Consider the following 12,431-nt stretch of genomic DNA (forward strand, 5'->3'; position numbering starts at 1 on the left):
AGCCATCAAGAGGAAGCTCAGGAGGGAGTTCAAAGAGGAAGCAGGGCACAGGTTTTTACTTTTTGTTTGTTTTTTGGCTCTGAGGGTTTCCCAGGGCTCTCTCTGTATAAGTTAATAAATATATTCTCTATATGCATCCCTATATAAAATTTTGGCATCTCATATTCAATCAACAAATCAATTAAGCAATTCCAAAGCAGGACTGCATTCCAGTCTTTTTAGAAACACTTGCCTTTATAAAAGATCTCGTAACGCACACTTAGGATCCTACAGTCTCACTTGGAGATGATGTCAGTCTCTGAATTTGAATCTGTGTGTGAATGGGAAAACGACCCTGTTGAAGACGGCTCTTTAAGATCATAGAAGATCACGGGTTTCTGAAGCTTTGTTTATATTTGAGTTGTCTCACACGCTTTTGAGGACTTTTTTTCCTGCTGTTTATCCCCCCGACCATCAGAGTAGATAATGTCTATTGATGTATCTTCAAGAACATTGATTCTTTATTGTGTCATCTTGAAATTGCCACTGAATGCTGGAGAATTTTTCACATCATGTTCAATGCTAGAAGTTTTATTTCTTCCTCTTTTATACTTTCTATCTCCCTCTTGAGAATTCCTCTTTGTTGCTTCACTGTGGTCTTTCTTTTATTTTTGAAACAGATTAACTTTAGTTCTTTGAATATACTTAACAATATTGAAGCCTTTGACTGCTAAATCCAGTTTCTACTGCCTGCCCTATCTCCTGGGCATGGGTCAATTTATTCTTATTCTGAAAATTGATCACTTTAGGTGATGTCCTGTAGCAACTCTGAATTCTGACTTTCTCCCTGAAGGTCATTGTTGATGCTGCTCCTGTTGCTCTTGTATTGCTTCTCTGGGCATTCATTTTTTCCTCAGTAACTTGGTTGGGCTAAATCTGTGAAATCTGTCTCCCCTGCAGTGCACAACTGTTGCTGTCTCTACTCAATATGTATGTGTGTGTACACTTATAAACCTATATAAGGAGGTATATATTATATAAAATTCTTGCTTATAATATATGTACATGTGTATGTATTAGTGTTGGTGTACATAAGTCTTCTTGTTTATATTTATATGCCTGGCTTCCTAGGCACTCTCTCTGTCTGGGTAGGCTAGAGTAGGCTAATAATTGCAGAGAGGTTGAACTCACCACCCAAAGCCTGTCAAGTTCCTATGTTCTGCCAATAGGTCTGTGGTATAGGGGATCATTCTGAGTTGAGGCCATTTCAAAGTCTGCCCCAGCTTTTGCTTTCTGCTTACCTCTTTCAGGGCTCCTAAGCACATAGTTACAGTCTCAGGATCATCTAATTGAGCCCTCTCTACCTCACTGCTTATGCATATAGCCTCAGCATGCAAGAAGCTTGCTTCTACCATATGACTTCAGGGTATTTGAGTCCTTGGCCCTTCTAAATTGCCTGCCTCTTAGACTCACCCTGGCTCCAAATTGAATGAGCACCCTTTGACTGTGGCAGAGCTGAGGCTGGTAATTACTGGCTGTCCTCCCCTATCAGAACCCCAACATTGACCACGTAAGGGTGGGGAAAGGAATGGGAGCAATCCTAGGTCAGATGTCAAGAATCCAACTGTTCTAAGAAGCATAAAGACGGCTAAGATGGTTGTATGACCTTGATCTGTTCTCAGAGTGATAAAATGGTGGCTTTGGTCAATTTTGTACACTTTATAGCTTTATTTTGGACAGGAGATTTGCTCATCATCTTATTCAGCCATATGATGAAGTCCCTGAAAGTATGGTTTTTAGTTGACAATGAGTAAATCCACTTGGGCAGAAGGGATGAAGTGGCTCAAGAAATACAGGTGAAGGACTGAACAGAAGAACATGATGAGAACTTGCAAGGTTGGAGACACGTGACCCACAGCTTATCCCCATTGTCAGTTAATTTTGGCTACTTAGGCCATCGAGTTTGAAGGAGATTCCTAAATAAGCAAAAGGCAAGGTGTGAATCAGGATAAAATTCATTGGATCACTTTCTGAAATGAGAAGAACCAGAAATGACAGGGAGATAGGACTGAGTGTAAACTATTGTCTAGGACCTTACATCCAAACCAAGTAACTACTCCTTCCTGCCCAAATGGCCTAATTTAATTAAAGGGGATCCAGGGATTGGGATGATGATCTTTGCAAAAATGAAGAGAGAAGGATATAATTTGGCTGCAGTTCAACCTAGCAAGCAGAGAATGACTGCATCATAAGGAAAAGTTGTAGCCCAAGAGGCTGAATTGAGTGTCACAGAATGAATTTTGCATGTTCAATTTCAAAAGTCTTTATCTAAAGGAAATGCTGAGATTCTGCTCAGGGCAAAGGTTGTGGAGTTTATGGTATATCAACTTCTCTGATAGTCAACTATGTATAAGCCTGGTGTTTAAACCACAAATTGAAATGGTGTCTTCCTAAGGTTGGAGGTTATGGTGATTACTGGTCATCTATAAGATAGATGGATGGTTATGAATTGGAGTCATGCTCACATGAGTGTGAATGGAAACAATCAAACCTAAGCTCCTCATCTCTTGTCTGATGCATACCCACTCTTCTGAGAGGGTCCAGGAGTGTTGCTCTGACACATAATAGATATCCCTACAGGGGCAGAGATGACACAACTACTTACCTAGTGGCCATCACCTACCAGTAAGTACACCAGCTAGAAAATAAAGGTACCTGTTTCTTATTCTTAAATCTTTCTTCTTATACATGCAGTAAAGATTATAATGCACCTGGAGCTGTCTAAGGATTACGTTTTGAGAAAGAGAATATACAATAAAAATAAGTGTTCACAATAAAATGATTAATAAAAAAATCTCAGAAAGGAGCTCTGGAGACATCTAGACACTCTAGGCAGGGCTGACAGCTCAGGAGTTTGGGGCCCTACTTTGAATTTATGCTCCCTAGTGTGAAAGAGATGGACTAGGTTGTGGTCTCCCTAAACATGGCCCTTTTGCCCCTGCTGTTTGTACTTATAGTTGGTACTAGAGTCAATAGTTTTATGTCCAAGAGACTTAGATTTTGGGGCTTTCTATGTACCAGCCAGGCCCTGAAACTCAAGAAATTTGCAACACCTAAACTCCATTTCATTGGACTCACCTGGGACAAGAAGGAGATGATGATGGACAATGACTATCCCAAGGTACAGAGAGAGTCTACAACTGCAGACAAGATAGTCTCATCCATCTGCCCCCAAGGGACCTAAACACCCTCTCAATTAAGGGCAGAGGGGGCATCAATATTCCAGAATCCTCAGTTGGGGAATGAATGATGAACTAGAGGAAACTTAGTGTTATTCTACTATAGACTTATTGCTTTCTCACAATGCAAATACTTTTATCATTGATATGGAGGCAGTGACAACCAGAGGTTCTGAGAGTAGGGAGTGGGGAAAAATAGGTGTCATATGGGGGCATTTTTGGAAATTGGAATTGTCCCGAATGACAATGCAATGACAGATACAGGCCATTACATACCTTATCACAACTTACAAAGCTGTATGGGAAAGAGTTTAAACTGTAATGTAAACTATAATCTACACTTATGGGCAATGCTCCAATATGCGTTCTTCAGTTGTAAAAAATGTACCACACTGATGAAGATGTTGTTTTGTTGGAAAGTGGGGAGGTGGTAGGGAGTGGGGCATATGGGAATCACCTACATTTTTTATGTAACATTTTGTAATCTAAGTATCTTTAAAAAATAAAAATTTAAAGAAGTATTTTTAAAAAATCTCAGAAAGTACCAGCAACTTTTCTTTTTAGAGAGAACCTCTAGAAAAGCTCATAATCTTGTTTAAATAAATTGAGTACAGACATACGTACAATAAAATGTAATTTTGAATTATGGTATATTTCAAAAAATTTTAATGGTGAGTATATATTATTCATGTAATAACAAGAGTCATTTAAAAATTAGCAAGATTTAATTTTCATAAATGTAATGTCAAATGAAAAAAGGAAGACACAAAAGAGAGTACATACTGTATGATTCTACTTAAATGAAGTAAAAAACTGGGCAAAATTATTCTGATTAGGAATCAGAACAGTGGTTTTCCTTGGAGCTGTGGGGGCTTGAGTGACTGGAAGGATGCATAGAGTTGGTATCTAAGGGTACTGGTCCTTTAATGTTTCTTGATCTGTAACTATAATATAATTTGATATTATATTTCAATAAAATATTTCTGAAGTCTGCATCCTTAGTACTTGAGTTTGCAAGAGGAACGAAAAAGTAAAACCTGTTAAATGTATAAGACCCAATATTTATTGTTAATGTCAAAACTCACATTGAAAGACAGATCATTTTCACTGTTCAGTGAAATTCAAGAGTTGAGATGTAGCATCATCCTATATTTTTCTTAATTCTTTGACATATGTGAAAATACCATGTCTTTTCAAAAGTATTGGCATAAAGGTGGCTGTTTGGATAGAATTTTGCTTTCTCTTATTAATTATATTCACACCAGAGCTACTTTCAATCAAGGAAATATTTAACACCCCAATGACATTAAAGACAGCATATTCCAAAGATTAACCAATGAGTCACCCAGAGAAGGTTGAACAGCCATCACACTGACTGGTTCAAGAGCTAATGGGTCTTGAAGTAGTACTTTGTAATACTGCTTGATTTATAACATCCTGATGGGGCACAGCTATTCTGGGTCCTGATGATGAAAATCTGAAGCAGTGGGGTGAGTACTTGCAAATGGTGAGAGACTTTTATAGAGCCAGAGTGATTAAGCCTAGTTCTGCTGGTTACCTTACCTGGAAAGTCTCTCTGCTCTTCTTTACTTTTACAGACTTGACAAGACCTAACACAACCTCCACTCCCAGCTCACCTCATCCAAGATCACGCCAGTCAACACTGACCCTCCCTTCTGCAAACTGCTGTGGACCTTACAGTCTATATCACACACTACATCACTTCATTCTTCACTAGTTACTTTGTGAATGTGTACCTTATTCCCAAACTTGAGGATAAGCTAATAGGGGATTTTTCCCCCGGGATCCCCATTCCCCAAGGGTTATCAGGGGAGCATAATGTTAGCCACCAAACTTAAATTGAAGATAATTGGTTCAAAATGATGACAAATCCATATTAGGTGATGGTGACTTAAGGATTTATTCTACTATTCTTTCACTGTAGTATGTGATCGAAAAAGTCCCTTGCTATCCAGGTTACCAGCTGTAGCAAATTTTTAAAAAATGTGAATTTCTGAAAAATAAGAAATAATTTATTAATTTCAATTATATGCAAATGATATTTTGTTATTCTATTGCATAAAATCTTATATTTTTGTAATCTAATAACAAAAATAATATTATACATAATATAATGGTTTCTAATATAAAACATTATATTTTGTTATTATTTTAATATATGCTCCTATGGAACATAGCCAGAAAAATTGTTCATTATTTATCAGAAATTCAAATTATACTGGATGTCCTATATTTTATTTTTACCCAGCAGCCAGAATTGCTAGAAAGTTAAACACATTTTCAGAGAAAGAGAAAAAAAAACCGTGGATGGTAGAACCAGTGCAGTGTCTCCGAGGGTTCTGCTGTCAGTTGCATCAGAGTCCCCTGTGCAAGCCTGTTTAAAAGGCACCTCCTCGTGGCCCCAGCCCCCACCCCACATGTGCCAAATCAGCATTTCTGCGGGTGGGTCGCTCCCTTTGTAATTAGGGCCCCAGGTGATTCTGGTTCTGCTACTCCTGCTGTTTATGATATTTCTGGTTTTTTGTTCTGTACTTTTAAGTCTAACGTCATTATGTGAGCAACTTCTACTGTTGTTTTTAGGTTGGGGACCTGACTTAAGAGGTATTAATAATCCCATTCAATGACTTACCCACTGAAGAGTAAAAAACAAATACCGTCACTAATATTCTACTACCTTTCAGTAGTTCAGCTTCTCTTGAATGTTCATCCAGAGGTGCAGCATTTTAGTCACTGATGAACATTCTACTAATTTATATTCATTATTACACAGAAAATTGTAGCTGGCAAATTTGCAGCTCCCTGTAGAATGTTCAAAGAGGGTTTCCAGGGCAACCAGCCAACCTAATCTGATTTAGATAGTTCCAGTTTTAGCACTGTTAAGTAAAATAAAATGGCTACCCTGCATTGGGCATTGCTGGGAGAAGACCCTTCACCAAAGGACAAAATCAAATGGCCTACAAGGATTTTTTGGAGAAAACAGAACACACCCTACAGGTGATAAAACTGGTTTTAGTCTGGTAGCAAGAGCTTATCAGAATTGACAAGCACATCATGCTAATGAAGGTATTTTTGCTCCCCACGTTATAAGACACCCTCCCTCATGTAGAATGGAAACTTACTGTTAGCCAATCAGAACATTTCCTCACTTGCTTCCATATTTCCCCTGTTGAGCATTCCCCTTCCACCCACTTGGCAGAGCTCCCTTCTGCTTTGTGAATGGGATACTGTCCAATTCATGAATCACTCAATAAAGCTGTGAGATCCTAAACTGCATGAGAAGGTTTTCTTTTATCAGTTTTGGTGATGATGACAGGATGTAAAGGTGACTAGTGATGGCTCTGGAGACTGTCAGAAAGACAAGCAAATGCGCCATGAACCCTTTGACGTCTCTGTCTGCCTTGCCATCCCTAAGTGTCAACAATGAGTGCCTCTCAGATGCCAGCTCTGTTCTCTTTGTGTATGAGCTTCAAATCTCACTAGCCTTAGGTCCACAGGTGAGCGGGTCATTCTCGTTGATGAGAAGGATCAAATATTGAGTCCACATTTCCTAGCCTTTTAGTTTGTACCTTTTTCATTCACTACTGCTCCTTTGTTGTCCTTTGCATTAAGTAAAAAGTGCTGGGGGCGGACTTGGCCCAGTGGTTAGGGCGTCCGTCTACCACATGGGAGGTCTGCAGTTCAAACCCTGGGCCTCCTTGACCCGTGTGGAGCTGGCCCACGTGCAGTGCTAATGTGCGCAAGGAGTGCCCTGCCATGCAGGGGTGTCCCCATGTAGGGGAGCCCCACGCGCAAGATGTGCCCCCTGTAAGGAGAGCCGCCCAGCGGGAAAGAAAGTGCAGTCTGCCCAGGAATGACACCGCCCACGTGGAGAGATGACGCAACAAGAAAAAAGACACAGATTCCCGTGCCGCTGACAACAACAGAAGCGGACAGAGAAGACGCAGCAAATAGACACAGAGAACAGACAACTGGGGTGGGGCGGAAGGGGAGATAAATAAATAAATCTTTGTGCAAAAAAACTGTAAAATAGGATTGTATAGGACTGTAAAACTTCATGTAAAACATGCATATGGGTGATATTGCATATATAAGACTGTTTTTACAGAATATAAATAGAAATGTACTAGAAAGAAGGAAAAAGAATAGTAGCTATGTATAGCAAGGGACGCATAGAGAGATTGAGAGGTGTTGAATTTGTTTTTTGTTTATTACCATCATCATCATCACCACTGGTATAATGAAAGTGCTCTAAGAATGACTGAAGTGATGAATGCACAAATATCTGATTATACCGAATACCATGATTGTACACTTTGGATGGACTTTATGTACCAATAAAATTGATTTATTAAAAAAAAAAAAAAAGGATACCACCATCACCTATTAGAATGGCTAAAATCTGGGAAACGGACTTTGGCCCAGTGGTTAGGGCGTCCGTCTACCACATGGGAGGTCCGCGGTTCAAGCCCCGGGCCTCCTTGACCCGTGTGGAGCTGGCCCATGCGCAGTGCTGATGCGCGCAAGGAGTGCCGTGCTACACAGGGGTGTCCCCCGCGTAGGGGAGCCCCATGCGCAAGGAGTGCACCCATAAGGAGAGCCGCCCAGCGCGAAGGAGGGAGCAGCCTGCCCAGGAATGGTGCCGCCCACACTTCCCATGCCGCTGACGACAACGAAACAAGACGCAGCAAAAAGACACAGAAAACAGACAACCGGGGGAGGAGAGGGGAATTAAATAAATAAAAATAAATCTTTAAAAAAAAAAAAAAAAAAGAATGGCTAAAATCTGAAACACTGACAACACAAAATGTTGGTACATTTTGGAGAGATGAGAGCAACAGCTGCTTTCATTCATTGCTCATGAGAAATTAAAATGGTATAGCCATTTTGTTTTTTGTGTTTGTGTGTATGTGTGTATTTATTTCTCCTACCCCCTCATTACTAAGGCTGATGAGAACTATATCTAATGAAAACAGATCAGAAAATAATGAGCCTACAGCCTCTGCCTTGCAATCAGAACTTACCCCTGTTTTACTGGCTCATTAATGATGAAAGTGTGGAATTTTTCATTTTTCATCTCCTGAACCTCATGTACTTACTCTATTAAGACCTACTCTGTACGTTTTGTTGTAAGACCTTCCAGACTTTTAACTGTTGTCTTTACTACTGAGCTTTGGTGTCCTCTTCTGTATTTGAACACGGAAAAGGCCACATTCAAAGAGGTGTAACATTGTTGCTTAGCTTAAATTCTCATCCTGAAAGGCACCCTACTACCTCATACTCTGACTCTAGTCATAGTTTATAGCCTTATTTTGCAGAGCTCTTTATATGCTCTCTTCATTTTAACCAACCTAAAGTGCTCATGAATTCCTGTTTATGTGTGACAGGTTGAATGACATGCCCCCTAAAACACAGTCTTGTAATCTTAACCAGCGTTCCTTTGGGTATGGACCCAGTGTAAATAGGATCTCTTCAAGGTGTTCTTTCAGTGAAGGTACGAACCAGCTGAATGAGGTGGGCCTTAACCCAAAAACTGGAGTCCTCCATACGCAGAAGTAATTCCGACATAGTCAGAGAGAAAACCTCAACAGCTGAGCTGAAATTCGTTTCTAAGCTCTTTAAATTCACACCATACTTTATTATTTAAACCATTTGACATTTCCATAGGGCCTCTCAAGTCCAAACTTAACTTTCTTTTCAGTCCTACTTCCTGGGACTGTATTGGATATCGACATAAACAGTGCCCCCAAAGGCTCATTTCACAAGTCCCCAATCTCATCTCCATCACACACAATCTCTTCAACAGTTGTACATGATTTCCCAGAAATCTTCTGTCCCCTCAGACCTCACCATCCTAGAATCAACTTGAGGAACTAAACAGCCTATTATGCAATTGTCCCCCTTCTTGGGGGTAAAAATTTCACTAATATTTGGACATACATGGGGTAACAGAAATATACCCACATACACACACCAAAAAACAAACAAACAAACAAAAACAACAAAAAACAACCCTAGGACATTTCTTAGGCCACACAGGATATTGCAGAATGTGGATACCTAATTTTTCCCTGATTATTTCACAATATTATGGTATATACCTAAGGCATCAGTTTCTGAGCTTTAATTTGAGGCTCACCAAGTAAACAGGTATGTGAATGTATTAAATGCTCACCTTTATCACCTCCACCCTTGGATTTACTAACTAGAGTTTACCCTTTCAATGGTGGGCATGAACAAGAAGGACCTGCCCTTGGCGTGTTGTCCTACAAGCTAAATGGACACCAGAAGCCACTAGGATATTAAGCATAACCCTGGATATAAGGCCTCTTTGTCTTTCCTGTAAGCAGTAAGTGCTAATGCCAAATGGGTTAAACCACCTCTGACTTACTTATAGGTCACTCGTTCAATGTCAATGTCCATCTTACTGAACAAATTTCACCACTTACTGAAAACACAATTTTCATCTCTCAGTTTACCTCTCATAATGATGTTGTTCCTGCCTCCACACAATACAACTCTTCTCTGTCAAACACTAACTCTGTACAAATTCAAAGAGACATAATACAGAGTAGTAGTTATCCAGGGGTGGGGGGCAGGGAAGTGGGCGTCACTGCTAAAAGGGGATGCATTCTGGTGGGAGTATAAAAAGAGTCCAGAAATAAAGTTACAAAAAATCATCAATGTACTTAATGTCATAGTATTTCCCACTTATAATGGTTAAAATGATTTTTTGTATCCTTAATTTTCTACAATTGAAAGAAAAAAATCAAACCAGGTAATAACCACATTAATAGAATGAAAGATAAAAACCACATGATCCCCTCAATTGACGAAGAAAATGCTTTTGAAAAATCCAAAGACCTGTTCGTCATAAAAAGCATTCACAAATCTAGGAATAGACAGGAACTTTCTCAATATGATAAAAATAATTGGTGAAAAATCCACAGAAAAAAATTAAACTAAATGCTAAAGAGAAGACAGTTTTCTGAAAGATTGAAAGAATAAGACTTCATCAAAATTAAAAACTTTTGTGCATGAAAGTATGTTATCAAGAGAGTAAAAAGAAAACCTACCAAACTAAGAAAAAATACTTGTAAATCATATATATAATGAGAGTTTAATTACCCCAAACATATAAAGTACTACTAAAAGTCAACAACAAAAGGATAAATAAAACAATGAAACTATTGGCAGATGATTGATTGACATTTTCCAATTACGTATACCAATGAGAATTAAGCACATGAAAAGTTGCCAAGCATCATTAGCCATTAGAGAAATACAAATAAAAAAGGAAGAGCATCCACTTTTTAAAAATGGAAAATATGTATTGAAGCAGATGTACAGTAATCAAAATCTTCATACATTGCTGGTAGAAATTTAAATTGGTGAAGCCACTGTAGAATCCAGTTTGGTGATACATCATTTAGTTAAACGCAGCATCTCCATATGATTTAGCAATTGCACACCTACTTAAATACTGAAACTTAAAAATAGGTATTCGGGAAGTGGACTTGGCCCAATGGATAGGGCGTCTGTCTACCACACGCGAGGTCTGCAGTTCAAACTCAAGCCTCCTGGACCCATGTGGAGCTGGCCCATGCGCAGTGCTGATGCACACAGTGTCCCCCACGTAAGGGAGCCCCACACACAAGGAGTGTACCCATAAGGATTGCCGCCCAGTGCAAAAGAAAGTGCAGCCTGCCCGAGAATGGTGCCGTGCACACGGAGAGATGACACAACAAGATGACACAACAAAAAGAAACAGATTCCTGTTGCCACTGGTAAGGATAGCAGCAGTCACAGAAGAACACAGTGAATGGACACAGAGAGCAGACAACTGGGGTGGGGGTGGGGGGAAGGGGAGAGAAAAATAAATAAATCTTTAAAATCAATAAAAATAGGTATTCAAACAAAACCATATCCAGGAATGTTTTTAGTATTTTTTCCAATAGCCAAAGGTGGAAGCAATTGAAATGTCCATCAACTAATGAATAAACTGAACGGTATATACATACAATAGAGTACAGTGCAGCTATAAAAAGGAATGCAGTTCTGATAAGAGCTGAAACATGGATGAACCATGAAAACATTATGCTAAGTGAATTAAACACAAGCAAAAATATTGCAGAACTGCACTTACATGAACTATGTAGAAAAATGAACTTCACAGAGACAAAAAGTAGATTACCAGTTAGCATGGACTTGGAATGGGTGATGTGGAGTAAATTATATTAATTTTGTGTGATTAAAAATCTTTGGTAATGGTGGAAGGTGATAATAGCACTGCATTGTGAATGTAAATAATATCACAGAGTTGTATACTTACAAATGGTTAAAATGGAAAATGAAGACAAGGCAAAGGATTGTAAGTGTTTTGCTCCTACTGAGGTTATAAAACAAGTTGCCAATTTGAAAGTGGTGGGAAATCACCCTCTATGCATAGAATGCAAAGCATTACTTAAATACAGGTAACAATGCATTCCAAGATATGGATAAAACACTAACTTGATATAACCTGAAGTGGGATCTGCAAACCTTGTTTACCACTTATTTTGGAAAAGGATGTGTGAGGCAGAAAAAGTCAGTCTTACTTAGGCAAATCCACGTGGCTGGTGGAAATAAAAGGCATTAAATACCTATAGCTTTTTTTAAAAAAAAGGTTTATTTATTTAGTTAGTTTTCCCCTTTCCCCTCCCCCCACCTACTGTTACTTCTATCTGTGTTGATTTCTCTTCTCATTTTCTCTCCTCTAGGATTCACCGGGATTTGATCCTGGAGACCTCTAATGGGGAGAGGCGTTCCCTGTCAATTGTGCCACCTCAGTTCCTGGTTTCTGCTGTGCTTCACCTTGACTCTCCCCTTGTCTCTTTTTTGATGCATCGTCATCTTGCTGCATGACTCACTTGCACAGGACACTGGCTCACTGCATGGGCACTCATGCATGCACTGGCTTGCCATGAGGGCATGCTGTCTCTTCTTTTTTTTTACCAGGAGGCCTCAGGGATTGAACCCAGGTCCTCCTATATGGTACGTTGAAGCTCTATCACTTGAGTCACATCCACCTCTCCCATACCTTTTTTATTGTATTATTCATCAGCCAGTTTTTGAGAGAAGTATTTGAGCCTCTCAAGTATTAAAGAATGATAGTGTCACATGAACCTTCATTTGCTCTCATTCACACAACCAGCA

General features: G+C 39.4%; 1 long non-coding RNA gene across 2 annotated transcripts in view; it reads right to left on the minus strand.

The window, feature by feature from the left end:
- Positions 1-12,431, minus strand: part of LOC139439224 (uncharacterized) — a 66,535-nt gene that overhangs the window by 24,709 nt on the left and 29,395 nt on the right. The gene's annotated exons all lie outside the window — the stretch shown is intronic.

This window comes from Dasypus novemcinctus, chromosome 6 (assembly GCF_030445035.2).
Source record: "Dasypus novemcinctus isolate mDasNov1 chromosome 6, mDasNov1.1.hap2, whole genome shotgun sequence".
In the NCBI taxonomy this organism is placed as follows: Eukaryota; Metazoa; Chordata; class Mammalia; order Cingulata; family Dasypodidae; genus Dasypus; species Dasypus novemcinctus.